The sequence below is a fragment of the Formica exsecta genome, unplaced genomic scaffold, assembly GCF_003651465.1.
Source record: "Formica exsecta isolate Colony F162 unplaced genomic scaffold, ASM365146v1 scaffold181, whole genome shotgun sequence".
Classification (NCBI taxonomy): Eukaryota; Metazoa; Arthropoda; class Insecta; order Hymenoptera; family Formicidae; genus Formica; species Formica exsecta.
The window spans coordinates 688,379-706,717 of NW_021849121.1; the positions used below are offsets into that span (position 1 = coordinate 688,379).

Here is an 18,339-nt window from a genome sequence, read left to right on the forward strand (position 1 = left end):
TTTTCTTTTTAAAAGTTTTTTGAAAATTCTCCTGTCTTCACAATTTATCGCAACAAGATCTAATTCAATATTAGAGTATGAAGAATGGACAAGAAATATCTAAAAGCCAATGAACTTTCCAACGAAATTCGAGCCTCGAAAATATTGGATATATTAATGCAAGATATCATGAATCTAATAATGTTCTGAATATGTTTCGCTGTGACTCGCTACTATCCCGCCCGGCACGTACACCAGCTGGTCCAGACTTCTTGTCCATCGTCGACAGCTGCGACGAAAACGAAAAATCCGATTCGGAATGGGCGAGAGTGCAAGAACCCGGCGAGCAAAAGGGCGATTCGTTGGGCAGAAGGATGAAAGATAAAGGAGAGGGGACAGAGATCGCGAGTTGGACGAGCGGCTAACCGGATGTTAGGCGCAAGAAACGTACAACTATCTCGTGAACGTCTTTTCTCGCTCTGCCGATGCGTTTGTCAATTGCACTTAAACGTGCACGCGTGAATGATCGTTTAAGGATGTTTCGGCCGTACAATAGTAGCAAAAAGCTGTTAAAATTAAAAAAAAAACATTTCTTACGTTTATACTATTTGGAAAGACAAATAAATAAATCTGGATTATAAAAGAATTTAAATATTACAAAATAATATGGTTTTCAATGTCTTCATAAAAGAAAATGGTTGTGATACCCCCTGAAAGAAAAAAAACAAGTAATTTACAGAAAGATTTTGAGTTACTAAAAATATTTTGTTACAATTTTTAGTAAATAGCTTTTAAACGAGTAAGTAGATTGAAATCAAGTTTTACACGAATATTTATTAGAGTTTTGTTGATACATGTAAAAATTTGTATTTTGCTGTATTTTTATTTTGCAATATTTTTTTCTTGTCAAATTTGTTAATAAATGCTACACGCACACACACATACACAAAACGCGATTTTCCATAAGAATCAATACAAACTTTAAACTTAAATAATTTCCAAATCATTAAGAGAATTGTGCTCAGGTTTTGTGCGCAGATACTCATTGTCAGAAAAAATAGTAGAACAGCCTACACAATTTTCATGCTTTTGTCAATGTTTTGTCAATGTTATGTGTCATATGTTATATGACACATACATCTTTCTTCTTTTTCTTCTTCAGCCTGTGGAAGTCCACTCCTGGACATAGGCCTCTTCCAATTTCTTCCATGCATGTCTATTCCGATATTTCTCTTGGTTTCTTGCGATCTTCATTCCATGATGGCTTTTGTTCATTTTGTGTTTTCTCTGGCGATGTGCCCATCGCCACTTGTTCCTCATGATTCTCTTTAACCATTCATCAGTAACCTTGGTTCTCCTCCTGATTTCCTCGTTTCTCACTTTGTCTCTCAAGATGATCCTGAACATTGCACGTTCCATTGCACACTGACAAACCCGGAGACTATATGCGCTGTTTTTCGTAAGAGTTACGGTCCCGTCTGTTGCGACTGGTAATATATAGGTGTCGTATACTTTTCGCTTGAGGTTGACCGGGATTTTTGATTCTCTGAGACTGTACCCTGAGGCTTCCAAATGCCACCCATGTCAGATAGATTCTCCTTGTTGTCTCGGCTCCTGGTTGTCTTTATCCACTTTGATGGTATGTTCAAGATACAGATATTCTTCCACCACTTGGAGGGTGTGGTTTTCAATTGTGATCTGAACGTTGTTCGGGCTCATAATCTTTGTCTTTTGTGGATTCATCTTTAAAGCCACCGCTTGTGACGCTTCTTTTAGCTTGTTCAGCAGTGTTTAAGTTCGTTCACATTACTGCTCATCAGTACGATGTCATCAGCAAATCTTAGGTGGTTCAAATATTTTCCGTTGATGTTGACCCCTTTTTAATCCTACTCAAGGTTCTTGAAGACATCTTCCAGCGCTAAAGAGTTTCGGTAATATTGTATTGCCTTGACGTCTCTCTGAATAGAGATCTTTTCTTTGTGGCTGGATCCTTATCTATTTTAATTTTTAGGGTAGCATCTCCGTAGATGTTTCTTATGAGGTTTGTGTATCTGGAGTCGATTCTCGTCCTGTCCATTGCTTCCAGCACCGCCCAAATTTCTGAGTCAAATACTTTCTGGTAATCTACGAATGCGAGATGGAGTGGGACATTATACTCCGTACTTTTCTCGATGAATGTGCGTATTGTTTAGATATGGTCTACCATACTAGCCTTTCCTGAATCCGGCTTATTCCACTGGCTGATAGAAGTCGAACTTTTTGCTGAGACAGTTGGTAATGATTCTAGTGAATAGCTTGTATAAAACGGATAGGAGGCTAATGGAAATATAGTTTTCTATGTTAGTGCGGTTACCTGTTTTACAAAGTATAATGACTTCGATATCCCTCTATTCATCGGCAATTCTTCCTTCTTCCAGACATCTGTTAAATAGAATGAATAGTGCTCTTTTGAGAGTCCTTCCCCCCGACTTCAGCATCTCATTTGTGATTCGATCTTCTCCCGGAGCCTTGCAATTCTTCATTTGCTGCAATGCCTTTCTCAACTCTGGAGCTTCAATTTCCGAAAGTTCTTCGGATCCTACGTTTTGGATTACTCGGTCTTTAACGAGACGGTCCGGTTTCTTTACTGACTGGCTATATAGCCTTTGGTAGAAGCTCTGGATGATGGATATGAGCTTTTTCTGTTACCATTTCGCCTTATTCGTTTTTTATTTTGTGGATGAGCAGCTTTTCTTTTGCTCTTTTTGGATCGGAGGACTTTCATGTTCATGTTGTCTTCTATGGCTTCTTGGATTATTTGTGTGTTGTAAGCTGTCAGATCTTTTCTAATCGACTTCTTTACTCTTCTATCTAATTCTCGGTATCCCGAGTTCCTGAGTTCCTGTCCATTGTTCTGCGTTTCTTGAGGAGTCCGGTCGTTTTCGGACTGAACTTCGTATTGGATTGTACTCTTAATAGCTTGCTTTCCTGGTTGCCACTCTTATGCTGCTGGATTTTTTTTTTGCCATCGCATTAAGTTCAAGGATTCCCAGGTCTTCTATTGGCTCTAGCTTTTTATCTAATTGAATATTGTATACGTTCTTCCTTTTGCTAAACTCTTTCATCGTTGGGTAGAGCTTTTTCTCGATCTGTTTCTTCTTTTCTAGGCGTATGTTGATGTTGATTACGGATCTGTGGTCGCTTTCTGTGCTGAAACGGTTTAAGACTGATACATCAATGCAGATATGTTTGTCTGTAGTAAATACATAATCGATTTTGTTCTTGACTGCGTCATCAGGATTTCTTCACGTCCATTTTCTTTGTGGTGTTTTTTCAAAAAATGTATTCATGCAGTACATCTGCTCTTTGTTCAGGAAGTTAAGCATTCTTTGCCCTCTGTTGTTTCTTGTGCCCAGTCCAAAGTCTCTGATGTTCGGAGAGTCTGCCATATATTTCTACCCAGCTTGGCATTGAAATCTTCGGTCATGATTTTAAATTTTGCGTTTTTTTCATTCTTGGCTGTCGTCAGATCTTCGTAAAATTGTTTGATGTCTTCTTCCGTCGATGTAGAGATGAACGCGTAGACCTAATCTGTATTTTGTACCTTTTGTTTAATTTGAGCACAATGTAAATGACTTGGTCCGATATAGCTTTGCTCTTAGTGATGAGATCTTTCATCTTACTGTGTACTAGTATCGCTACTCCTCCGGTGTGATGGTTTTCCTTGAAGTTACTCTGAAACAACATATGCCCAGACTTCAAGATCTTGTTGGCTTCCTTTTAGCCTAATTTTGCTGATTCCCAGGACGTCTTACTTGATGTTTCGGAGCTCATTCTCTAGATTCTCTAGGTGTTTCTCTAGTCTCATTATATGGATATTGTAAGTTATGATGATCTTGTTTCCTTTTTCATTTTCTTTCTGGATGAATCAAAATGTTGTCTCCCCCAGAATCTATATGACAAAATGACGAATTAGTGCGAGATTCTGAGCTTCCAGCTCTACTTGCCTGGGGTAGTTTTGTTTTATGCTTTGACATTTCTATTTTAGTTATTGGAAGGTGGTTGGCTTTTAAAACACCACGCTTGCCAGACGGGTTGATGAGTATTGCAATATCACAGGCAGTTTAGTCAAGATATGATTACCACCTGTGATTGGCTGGTGCTGAGTCTTTAGAAAAGTTATCTTCAATAGCCTCGACCCAGTAATAACATAGCTGCTGTCATATATTGTAACCCTGATAGGGTTACAGGACACAGGTTATAGGACACAGGTTATAGGACACAGGTTACTCTCTCCCGGATCAGGAGAAAACTCAAAGCTCACGTAGGCAGGGATGCTCAATTACCTGAAGTACGATTATTTCTGAGAAGAGTTCCCGCTACCTTTCTTTGTCTACGAGGCTCGAGTACATATACATATTTCCTGTGTTTAATTATCTCTTACACTCTTTAATTTAATCAAAATGATCATTTCGATAATAGAAGAGATGCTTGGTACCGATAATCTGCAAATAAAGGAATTTAACCAGAATCTTGATTTTGTTTACAATTCTTTCTTTTTATTATAATAAAAATAATTAATATTTAATGTTTCAATAACGGTTTTATTTGTTATTGTCGTAAAGATAACTCTCGCTTATCAAAATGCTTTCGGATGCATTATGTTCAATTCAATGCATTTATCATATGTATCGCGTATCATTTGTAAATTATTACATATGCTTGTTTTAACAGCTGTATTATAACATTGTAAATGTAGTGATGTTTTTATTCAATGAAATAATAAATTTTATCTCAATATGATTAATGAAAGATAAATAGGTAGATACATAGATAAAAAGAAGAAAAAACAATATTTTATTTAAAAAAGCAATATCACATATATATATAATTTTATAGGGTAAATTATATTTTAACTTCAATATTTAACTTTCAGCTTTCAATTTTATATAATGTAAAACATGCACTGTACTATTTTAAATCTAAATTAAAATTTCACGAAATATGAATTGTAACTTTACTGATTGCAGACAATATCTTTAATTTTCAACTGATAGAGAGTTTTTATCTGGTAAAATAGCAATCTATCACAATACAATCTATGTCAATCAAGATGAAAATTATCTAATAAATAGGAAAAGAGAGAATTTCATAATTAATTTAATATATATAAACAAAAGAGAGTGAGAATACAGAAATATATATTCTATTAAATTGCAATAATTACTTATTAAATAATATTGTCAAAATAAGTTCGTTTTATTTTTATACTTACATATATGTATGATATACTTAAACAAAATTTTGTGTCTAATTGTTTGTTTAATATTACTATCAAAATACATTTTTATAACATTTCTTAATATTTTAATAATAAATTTTTGAAAATTTATAACAAAACCCAGTGATTGTTGAGATAAAAGGATTCTTTGAATTTTAAAAACCTATAGAAAAATATCGTATAATTTCATTCATATATGCGTGACAAAAAAATCATTATTTTTACGAGTCTACAAGACAATTTTGCAACTTTGAGATGTTTTTCTCGTGGCCTTTCTCAGTTTCTCAGATGGTTTGCTGGATATACTCGTATATCGCACAAGAGAAATGTTATTCTACAAAATGTTTTGACAAATGATGGTAACAATAAATATTTTGACAATAATACATGATATCTTTATAAGGTAGCGTTCGCTAATGTTCTACAGCAATTTGAAAAAGTTGTTCTCCAATATAGAGAACAGCAAGCATCCGAAACGATATGAAGATAATTACTATCTTCGCCCTTTTTTCAGCCCTTTTAGGCTGCGTTTCTTGTCTTCCCGGCGGGCTCGGTGGTTTATTGGTAAGTAAACATTTGTTAAATAAAGCTATTGCTCTTTTAAAATATTAGAATACTTACAAGACAAATTTGTACTTATTCTCTCAAGGGCGCCAATATTCTCACCTCTGGTAACGCTAATGGCGATTTGATAGTAAGTAAACATTTGTTAAACAAAATTATTGCTCTTTTAAAATATTAGAATACTTGTAAGATAAATTTGTACTTATTCTTTCAAGGACGCCAATGTCCTCAATAGTGGCGGCGGCGGCGGCAGCGGCGGCGGCGGTGGCGGTGGCCTATTCGGTGGTTTATTGGTAAGTAAACATTTGTTAAATAAAGCTATTGCTCTTTTAAAATATTGGAATACTTACAAGATAAATTTGTACTTATTCTCTCAAGGGCGCCAATATTCTCACCCCTACTAACGCTAATGGCGATTTGATAGTAAGTAAACATTTGTTAAACAAAATTATTGTTCTTTTAAAATATTAGAATACTTGGAAGATAAATTTGTACTTATTCTTTCAAGGATGCCAATATCCTCAATGGCCTCGGTGGCGGCGGTGGCGGCGGCGGCGGTGGCGGAACCGGTGGCGGCAATGGCGGCGGTGGCGGAACCGGTGGCAGCAATGGCGGCGGTGGCGGCAACGGCGGCGATGGCGGCGATGGCGGCGATGGCGGAAACGGTGGCGGCGGGGGTGGCGGCTGGGGTTGCTGATATACTAGTTAAATAATTCAATTTCAATAAAGCAATTTGCAGATACAAAAGATATGTAGCGCAGTAAATGAAGAAAGAACTATATAATTCTCGTTAAAATAAAATATAGTGTGCTGCAGATTACTATTGTAAATTTCAATGTACATCTTAATTTCAAAGTACACCTTAATATATCGTATGCACGGCATTAATCTTTTGCAATGCTTATTTATTTGCGTGATCGTTATTTCATTGCGTTCCATTCCGTGATAAAAAACGTTACGACTTTCCTTTTTTTCCATATTCTTTATACAGATTATTACGTAGAGAAACGTCCTAAATGTGAGAAGCACCTATAAAAGAACGGGGAAACGGGACGTGATAAGACAACGAAAAGAATTTCAAAAGAATAGTATGATATGATATATTCAACTTTTACTAATATTCAATAATAATAATAATAATAATAATAATTATATATATGTATATTTATATTTTTATAATTACATAGGTAATGCCACCGCAAATGTACAATATTCGACAGATTGGATATCGCACGATCCTCGAAAATATTATCAGCACGTATCTATATGCGCAGATATATGCGTCTTTCTATCTATGTACTTATATACATACATACATACATTCATATAAATGTATATACGTTTATGTATGTGTATGTATATTACGCATGTGTACAATACAGTGTGTGACATGTCTAGTCCATCCATACGTTCGCATCATGCATAAATCGTTTCATCGCATCTCAACATTATTATAGTATATTCATTATATCGTACATATTTGCGCGTATTTCCACTCGTGTGCCGATTGCATCCATCGACTCTACAGCTTATATGGATGGACCAAAGCTCGAAATGTACAATTGTAAGCTCGCCTAGATCTGAAAATGTCGTAGATCGACGTTTATAATTGGAAGGACACTTGCAAAACATCTTTGCCACAGAGAGTTGTATGCGTGTATTGCAATCGTTTGTCGTTGCGTCGCACCGCGATTGCGTTGTGCATAACATTTCGAAATACCGTGATTTTTTTCTGATATTGTTAAACGAAAAAATGAATCAGAGAGAAAACAGTTTGCAAATTGTGTATATCGAAGAGAAAGTAATTAGCAAGAAAATGCATTCACAGTTGGAAAATTTGGCTTAAATTTAATATATATTGCACGTCCCAAACGGTCCACATAAATTTTTGTGTTAATTTAACATATATGAATATGTTAAATGTGAGACACATTAATACTATGTTAATATTTCAACACAAAATGAATGCAAACTTTATATTAATTTGAAATAAATTTTGTGTAAAATCAACATATTTTTAATGATAAAATAAACTTAGAAAAAATATTATTGATGGTTTATAGTTACTCTCACCTCTCTATTGTAAAATAAAATCAACGTAATACCATTAATAACACGAAACATATCTATTCTGTAAAATTAAAAATATGTGCACCTTGTGTTATTTTTACACTTTTTTCAATTGTTTTAATTTAACATTTGAGTTCAATTAAGACAACAACAATATGTTAAATTAATACATAAATGTGTTAAATATTTAACACAAAAATTTTAACTCGCATGTTTTTTAACAAGAAAACAAATTTTCCAACTGTGCTGCACTCGAAACCTTGTTAAAGTAGTACAATAGTTCGTAAGCTTCAGTAATAATATTAACAAGATATACATTTTCCTTATTAAGTCTTTTTATTATTTAGGACGAAAATTTTGACTTGACATGTGTATTTTTTTAAGATTAGATAAAAATGTATCTTGACATTTCGGAATTTTTGCTAAAATCCTTTTATTATTTGTTTTTGTTAAACTATCTTTTAACCAATGCCCAAATAAATTTTATCAAAGAATACCAAAGTTTTAATTTGCGGATATCAAAAGGCATAAAAAGGATATTGGGTCAAAATCAACCCATCTTTCCGCGACATTTATATTATTAAATTATTACCGCCGGATAAGGATTAAGATCATTGGCGGTTGATATGACATTCTCCGCACAATTTTTTCATACATCTTCGACAGTACTATTGCAAAAGTTGGTATTAAATATATCAAATATATTAATGTAGGAATGTTAAAATAGAGAAAACACTTACACTATATATATATATATATACATATCTTCTTTCACTCTTGATATTCGATATAATACATCATAATATACATCTCGCAACAGCACTAATTTAAAAAAATACACGTTTTAATTAGTTAAAGAATATTTTATATTTTGCATAACACGAAATACGATTGCAAGTTCGACTGCCAACTTCTCGTTACAAATAATGATATTTTCTACATCGTGGAACGCATGTTTTTATTCGCGCGATTTAACAGAGACAGGAACAGACGCGAGCGAATTCAGCGATCAACATGCGTTTACGATCGGCAATCTTAAAAAAATACCTGGCATTAAAGAAAGCAAAATACTCACTGCAACAACATTTTCATTTATTTGTATTGCAATTGAACGGCGTTATTTCTGGAGAATACAGTCTCTCGTTATTATCGGCGATTGTGATAGCAATAATAGTAATTGTAAATTTGTATTAATTAGTGCATTAAATCGTATATACAAAGAGAATGACATATAGATTGTAAAAAGTAAAAACAATGGGGTTGATATTGTTTGCATTTTTCACTGTATATTTAGTGTCGAGCACGTTGTTTCATTATTTTATATCTTATATATCTGACGTAAATAGAATTTCAGGAGCAAAATTGATGCAATGTGTATGGTGATAATTTCTTATATAGCTTTACTTATTTCACTCCTCCGACATTAAATGCGATAATTTTACGTAGACGTATTTTGGTTCGCGTGCTTATTTACAAAATTCTTCCGCCAAGCCGGACAAACAAAAATGATGATATTATCATCGATTACCCTGCGATGATATTATAGATTAATATTAATAATTAATATTTAATAATTAATAATTATAGATTAACTTATTCTAATTGAATTACACAAATCATTATCTTTGTCGTAATTTATAGCTGGATAATTAAACTGACAGTAGGAAGAGAAGTTACAGTAAGGCGAACGATCTCGTATAAATCTGCCTTCTTGAGATTTTCCAAGATCGGAAAAACGTGATTGAAATTATTACTTTATCATCGAGATACAGATAGAATATAAACAACTACGGTGATTGGGATTGAATCACGATAGTGTCCCGTTTCTTATCCTGAAGATCACATCAAAATAATAGATATATCCTTTGGTTTCCCTCAAATTCGTTCAATTGCTTTCATATATATAAATGTGATAGCTCTAACAAAAGTTTATATGATAAAGGAAAAAAATATTGAGCGATCTTTGAATCGCAAGTGTAAGGAATGTGATAAAAATTGTAAGATTTCTTTCAACACATCGCATTACATAAGTGAGATATAGTAAGAGAACTTTCATACATATATGGCATACATGTACATATAAATGATCGCTAAATAGTTTTAATCTGTAGAAACTTACAGCGTAAGCTCGATTTTTCATTGTTTGCAAAAATGTAAAAAATCTTTGTCTCTGTTATTTTAAACAGATGTGTCTGAAGATATAAATAGGATACACATATATCCCGAGAAACGTGTATCTAAAATTCTGAAGTTAAATCCTTTCATAAATAATTCGATTTTATTTTATATAAAATCAATCTTAATATTATCGAAAACTGTTAACCGCGATCTTTCTTTCCATGATCTTTAGTTTTGGAGTTTCTATCTCTGATCCAATTACATAATTGTTACTCTTTCGTTTGTAAAGGGAAAGATTATCGTTATTAATCGATATTTATGATAAGGAAAAGTCGACTCCAAATTGGTCGAAGAATTCATGGATAAGAGATGGCTCGCCTGTATACTAGAGGGTACTTTATATTTTCGTTTTTCATTCATTTATGTGTACAGATTGTAAAAATTGATTGTTTTGCATGGAGAGTAGTTGTTGCTTTCGTCTCGCTTGTACTCCGCGAGTTTTCTATATAAGACATATCTCACGGACTACTATTGTTCTAATTAAGAAGCCTGCTCTTTAGATCCAAATTAATTCTTGATTTTTAGATTCCCAGCGAAAAGAAGAAAGTTTCGAGATTCGATTAATACGTGCAATTTCGTTTAACTCTTTTATACAACTATTTACATATACGACTATAATATCTATACACATACACTGTTAATAAAATATATATTTAATAATATTTCATAAATATATTTAGTGTTTAATTATTTAAATTAATTACTACTTCAGTAACCAATAAAAATCAATCTTAAATTTTATAAAAGAACTATATACGAGTATGTGAACACATACAGAGAGAGAGAGAGAGGGGGGGAGTGGGATTTTTTAGAGAGAGAGATTATTAAATTTTACTTTTATTGAAAATCTTCTATTGCAAATTTTATATATGTCACTGTAATGAGAAACTAATTCTTTTAATTCGCTGTATCAAAATAATAACGATTTTGCTGCGACAGTAAAGTGCATTTGTTACACTGAAAAAAAATGTACTAAACTCAAAAAAAATTTTTTTTATTTGAAATATTATTTATTTAAATACTTGCAAAGGAATTATTTATTTTAATCAAACAACAAATATATTTGAATTAGTAAAATATGAAATAAAAGCAAAATATGCTTTTATTTGCAAATAAAGAAAAATTCATTTTTCGTCCTTATTATACTAAATTATTTCCTTTAAAAAAATATTTTTTAATTTTTAGCTGCTTGTTACAAAAACACAGTTTTTCTTTATTTTAATAAATAATTTTTTATCTTCTCTCAACTAAATATTCTTTTATATTAAAATTGTAAATAATTTATTTTAAAAATTAGAATTTTTGGTAATTATGCATATTAAGACCCCACCTCCGCAGGATAGTGATGTTGACATATGTTGTCAAGGTTATGACCCTGATCAACATTCCGAAAGTTTTACCCGGCGGTCGTTGTTTATTCAAAAGTTATTAACAAATAAAGTTTGAGAAGTATACCACGTAATTTTCGAACATGTATAAAAGGATAGTGACCTGGACATAACAAAAGTCGTGTTGTAAAGTATATGCGTGGACGCAGTGGGTTCCGCCCACCCCCGGGGGGGGGCTCCACTTCCGGAAGATATAACCTAACCCAAACTTATTTCTGATTTAAAACTAAAATTTGGTTTGGGTTAGGTTATATTTTCCGGACGTCGAACCCCCCCGCAGGGGGGGGGGCGGAACCCACTGCGTCCACGCATATACTTTACAACACGAGTTTCGTTATGTCATGGTCAAACTCACTATTCTTTTATACATGTTGTTCGAAAATTACGTGACTTCTCAAACTTTATTTGTTAATAACTTTTGAATAAACAACGACCGCCGGCTAAAACCTTCGGAATGTTGATCAGGGTCATGACCTTGACAACATATGTCAACATCACTATCCTGTGGGGGTGGGGTCTTAATATGCATAATTACCAAAAAATTTTATTTTTAGTGTAAAAATGGACTATTTTACTTTAGCATCATATTCTTTTCCACGTGCGCAAGGAATCTAAAAATCAATTATGATGTAAGTCATGGATGCCGATTCAATTTATCTGTCAGGTAATTCGTTAATGGTGCAAATAACTTGGATTGTTTTTACGCGAAGAGTAACAGAAAGAGTACGCGCAAAAGTATGAGTAACGCGTTTTTATTAACTTGTTGCCAAACTTTCAAGACATATTTCAGGAGAAATGAGATTTTGCAAAAGAAACATGTCGCACACACTTCAAAGTATCTTTTTTCTCGTGCAATTTGCTCAACGAAGTATATATTACGGCGTAGTATCATAAATATCATAATTTTTCGTGTCTTTCCGAAAGTAGCACATTTCTAAGGGCGAAAATTTTTTACTAAATCTTAGAATATATATATATATATAATATAATAATAGTTAATAGTATATCTTATATTATATTCGAGTTATAACACTATCACTATGTCATCTGTATGTCATCATGCATTTGGAAATCACAGAGAGATAAAACAAAAAATTTTATCTTGATAAGATTGCGGCAAAAATTTTCTAACAGCACGATACGTCTGTCGTACGTAGATGAGAATCGATATATCGTCCTATGTTCAAGAGAGTGTACGATTCATCTTTATGTGTATACTCTAGTTTGCATTTAAATTATTAGGCTCTATATGTGGGTGAGTACACGAAAACACTAATTGTCGAAAGTATGATCGCATTCTACGGATCAAGCTACGGATTATCATTGTTCATTTATCTTATATGTATACTTACAATTAGAGTACCGTCGTAAATTACGACCGAGCTAGAGTTTTAAGTACAGTATAGAAAACTCTTTACAATAGATAGCTAGAAGGCAGAAACAAACTCGAGTACGGTCCCACTTTTTACACGGATTAGATTTTTATCGCGTTAAGCTCGACGCGCGAGTCTCTATAGAATTATTATATTTACAATAATCTACACATATACAGGGTGTTCCAGGCCAGGTCAATGAAACTTCAGGGTCTTATAGGAAATTGAATTTGGAACAAAATAGTTCCTGTAAACATAAGCCCAGGAACGCTTCATTAAAAAGTTATAGCTAATAAACTTTCGGTAATTAATTAGTTATGATCAAAATTTAATAAGAACATTTTTATGTTCGCATTTGCAATATTTGCATTACGAATGTAGTGTTTACACAAAGACCATCAAAAGATGGTTTTTCCAAGTTTCTGTTTTTTTTTGTTGTTTTGAGGTTATTTTGAGGTTATTTTCTTTTGAACGCCTTATCAAAATTAAATCAAATTAGTGTAACTTAGTTTGTTATTTAATTATCTAGATTTATTTCGTTATTTTTTTCAAATGAATGAAGTTTTTAAAGTTATCTTTAAAAATCATTGAAAAAACGTGATTTTTACGTGAGGTTTATTAGCTATAACTTTTTAACGAAGCGTTTCCGCATCTATGTTTATAGGAACCTTTTGTTCCAAATTCAATTTCCTATAAAATCCTGAAGTTTCAATGACCTGACTTGGAATACCATGTATATATAATATATAGACTATCTAAACCGCCTTCATTACCCGATTACATTTTACACGCGTTCTATAGTGACCTAAGTTGAAAAATGATACGAAAAAAACAACCACTATATATTTTCTATTCTTCACTCGCTTATGCATGATAGTTTGCCAAAAATTGGTGCGGTTTCAAACGTGTGCCAGTTTCTCGCAATTATAGCGAATAGTCCATAGGATGGATGTATTTTACACGTAGAAAAATATACACAGATGTCCAGCACTGATCAGCTGATGATGTGAAGGGGAGGGAAGGTCCATGCAAACTTCTTCTTTGTTAAAAAAAAAGAAAGATGAAAGGAAAACGGAAAATTGGCTTGTATCTCCTAAATCATTTTCATCAATATAATACATAGGGGTGTACTGGTACTAGGCATACTATCGCTAGTACGTAGGCACATGATCGCGCGTTTAGAAAGGACCTCGCACAGTCAATAAAGCTTGAATTCGCTGTATGATCAGAGCTAGACTAGAGATTTACGAGATTTAAGGAGATTTGTGACTCTACACTCTACATCATTAGCGCGATATATCGACTAAATTGGATTAGTCCGTTGGACATCGGCGATAAGAGAGATCGTATCAGTCTAAACTAGAGCGGAGGTATTTGAAGTTTTACGACAGATAGATAGATAGATAGATAGAGAAAGAGAAAGAGAAAGAGAGAGAGAGAGAGAGAGGGAGGTATATATCTAATAATCCGATTGCGTGCGTGCGCATTTCGCGTGTATATTATTTAATTATATGTATATATGCGTTTTTAATGTGATAAAGATTATGTTACATACTTTTTCGGCCGATTCACGAACACTACTTGCATTTTGAGATCTTTTACAAGAGTATTTTGCGATATAATATTAAGTATTTATTCGTATCCCTATGTTAAATCTTTTCTATTTGCGGAAACACTTTTTTGAAACATTCGATATAAGATATCTTAAAAAAGAACATAATTAACATATTAAAACGATCCTTGTCTCTTTAATCGCTATTATATTTTAAACCTATTTAAATAAATCGTAGAGAGAACTTATAATTTTATAAGTTAAAGTAATATTTTCTCAGTAGAATAAAAAATATAAAATTCTCGATTAAAATGTAATGTACTTGAGATTCTTTAACGAAAATATCTTATACAAGATATGTATATAAAATTCGTTATTGATGCTATAATAACGAAAGAGGTGATTCAATATGCAAAAATAAATTGAAAATGCGAAATAAATTTTTGTAAAGAAAGTTTTATATCAAAAAAATGTCATTTACATTTTCGATTTATTTTTACATATATAAAATCACCTTTTTTCGTTGTTTATATTACCAAGAATAAATCACTCAATAATAATTGTAATAAAATAATGATACGCTTAGAGAACGCGAGGCCATTAAATATCACCGATCTACATATTCTTTTTTAACCACACACACACACACACACACACACACACACACACACACAACTTATTTTATGTATATTTCGTTGACTAAATCGAGAATATGCTACTCAATAGATAGCGAAAGAAAATTTGATTCTCACACAACGTCACGTTAATGACGATGTTTATTGATTGTCTCTACTTCTATAATGATAACGAACGCCATTCTACTTATTCAAGATTGTATAGTACCTAAATTTTGTTCATCGCGCACATTTATCCTTTTCCGTCCCAAAATGCTCGAAATCTCTTTATGCGTGCATTGTGCAAAGAATTTTTCATTAATTACTGCAAGTTTAGAAAAAATAGATATGATGAAATATAAAAGCAAGAATTTAAAATTTTTAAGGTTTTTGGAGAAAATTGATACGAAATCGATATTTCCAATACACTGTTGGAAAGTTTGGCTTAAATTTAACATATATCGCATATCTCAAACGGTCTACATAAATTTGTGCGTTAAATTAACATAATATGAATATGTTGAATAGTGACACTAATATTAATTTAGTTAATATTTTAACACGAAATGAATGCAAACTTTATAATAATTTGAAATAATTTTTTTGTAAAATCAACGTATTTTTAATAATAAAATTAACTTAGAAAATTGTTATTAACGGTTTGTAGTCACTCTCACTTCTATTGTAGAATAAAAATAACATTGTTTTCTGTAAATTTTAACAGATAAATCCTGTCACTAATAATATGGAACATATTTATTATGTAAAATTAAAAATATGTGCACATTGTGTTATTTTTATCCTTTTTTTCAATTGTTTTAATAATTTAACATTTGAATTCAATTAACACAACAGCGATATGTTAAATTAACACACAAATGTGTTAAATATTTAACACAAAAATTTTAATCGGCATATTTTTTAATAAGAAAATACAAATTTTCCAACAGTGTTTCAATGTGTAAAAATCGTTATAGACGAATGAAAAATTCTTCATCGCACCGCGCTACTAATAAGTGAACCATGCTGTATATATGTATAATCGTCGTAATATATAATCTCGTTCATGACCTACACGTTATTAATTAGTTTTATTAGTCGAATCACGTGTTAAAAGTGAAATAAGTGTGAGAGGCACCGTAGAATGTGCTCGTACGCACGTACAGGCTAAAGCGTGTTTTACAGAGTATTTTACTTACGTCTTTCTGTGCACTTTCTTCATATATACATATATTTCGATGAAATACATACTTATAATAAACTAATAGTCAAGCGTTACAAGAGATCCAGTTGTACAAAACGATTAAACTACGCACAGAGAGCCGTGTAAAATCGTCAAAAGTGTATTGATTGTTCAACGATGTTATCAAAATCGTTTTTCTTTTAAAAGTTTATCATGCCTGTATAAATCAGCGATACATTTGGTTAAAAGAAGAGAGCATTCGACAATAATATTTAATTTTTTTCGTGAGAGGCATTTTTGTTCCCGAGAAATTACGAGTATCATAAATTTTATTTTTTTAAAGATATTACCTTGACTATCACTTTATTATAATTGATAGAGGTTGTGCTTGATTCAAGAACAATTGAGCGTTATATAAAAAATAGATTATTTTAATAATATATTTTTTTTAAATTATGATAATTTTTTAATAATTATAATATATAAAAAATAAATTATGTTATACAACTCTCGCATTTAGCTTTCGCAAAACGCGAGGAAAACTAGTACGACACAAAAAAAAAAAATTATTTCCATATATAAATGGTGTGTATAGGTGTATTATCGCTCCGCATAAAATAAGGAGAAGAGGGAAGTTACACAACGACACAACACGCTGATTCAACTAATTGATCGGCTCGAATCAAGCACTACGTCCACTGCAGCAGTAAAGCATGGTGTTTTGGTTCACGAGAAAGTCTTGTAAAATGTATATATATTTTGGACCCTACACCTATATTTGTATAATATATATATATATATATATATGTATAGTAATTTTATATATATATATATCAAGTATGATAGATATATAAAGTGCGACAGATTTGCTTAGTAAAGAACTATCTTCCGCCAGCGAAGGACTGTTCGTTAAACGATCGACGCGAAGCCGCGAATCGCGATACAACGCAAATCCGCCTATCGTTAACGGTTATCCAAACTTATCAACGTTTATCTATATATATATTGCTCGTTTCGTTAGAACTATCTTGGCAGTCGAGAAATCATAAGAACTGCAACCATCAGACACTCTACATCGATACTCCTCCAATCTATTCAATCATCCTTTAATCTACATTACAACAACAACAAAAAATCCGCTAGATTGTTTACCTCAGAGATTCGCGCCGATATCGCAGCTCGTGGCTTCGATTCTAGCAATAAATAAGAATGCTTCGCGTACGGACTAAACGCTACGAGAGTTCGTGCGCAGGATCCAGGATGCACGTGTCCGATCCCTTGATGTGTCTTTCCGTAAATAATCTACGTATAAAATATAAATTGTATTTTTACGCGCGCGAGAGAGTGATACGCCTCCGCACGAATCGAGATATATACATATTTTTCCTCTATTTTCACACGGCATATCATAAGTCTCTTGAAGACCTTTCCCAAGATTCACGCGAATATCGAAGACTAATATTACGGGTACGATACGATACGGATGTGTATCGTTATCGAGGATTCCTTTTTTTTTCACGGAGCACAGCATCTACAATCTACATAAACATATTGCTTTTCAGCGCTGTAGGCGAGTGCGATCGTAGCGATGCCAAAAGAAAATGAAGATGGAAAAGAATCGTATATATGAACAGCTTTGTAAAGCGGGTTACCTCGAGGTATCTACATTTGTGCTAGACCGAAGATAAAGTAAATTCGGGATACGAATAAATCGCGAGGAATCGCGACCCCCCGAAATCGAAACCGAATTCCAGCGGGCAACGATCCCGAATTGGTTCCGTTTATTGGGACCCAGTGTTAAGTTAAGAGTCGAAGCACAACCGGACCGGGAATTCGAAACCGTGAAATTTTACATAAGACAGAGAATCGCTTTGAAATCTCTTTTAGTACTTGATAACGGTCCACGATATAAAACGTTCAACCGACATCGAATAGTCTATGATTTTAATCGACAACAGGTTTGAAAAATCTGCTCTAGGAAGTTCGGTTAACGAGTTATTGTTCCTCTTTAATTATTTCTAGTTGGACCGAAATATATATATGATGTTCCCATGTTGGCGTTTACCCATTCTTTCGGCGAACTGAAAATATGGAACAGCGTCGAGAGAGAGAGAGAGATAGAGAGATAGATAGATAGAGAGAGAGAGAGAGAGAGAGAGAGAGAGAGAGAGAGAGAGA

The 18,339-nt window shown here is 32.9% G+C and overlaps 1 long non-coding RNA gene and 1 pseudogene across 1 annotated transcript; one reads left to right on the forward strand and one right to left on the reverse strand.

Annotated features, from left to right (window-relative positions):
- Positions 1–2,689: 2,689 nt before the first annotated feature.
- Positions 2,690–3,995, reverse strand: LOC115233675 (annotated as a pseudogene).
- Positions 3,996–5,437: 1,442 nt separating this feature from the next.
- Positions 5,438–6,091, forward strand: LOC115233680. Its single transcript, XR_003883818.1, has 3 exons — positions 5,438–5,803; positions 5,889–5,933; positions 6,019–6,091. It is a non-coding gene; the product is annotated as an uncharacterized LOC115233680 (long non-coding RNA).
- The last annotated feature ends 12,248 nt before the right edge of the window (positions 6,092–18,339 follow it).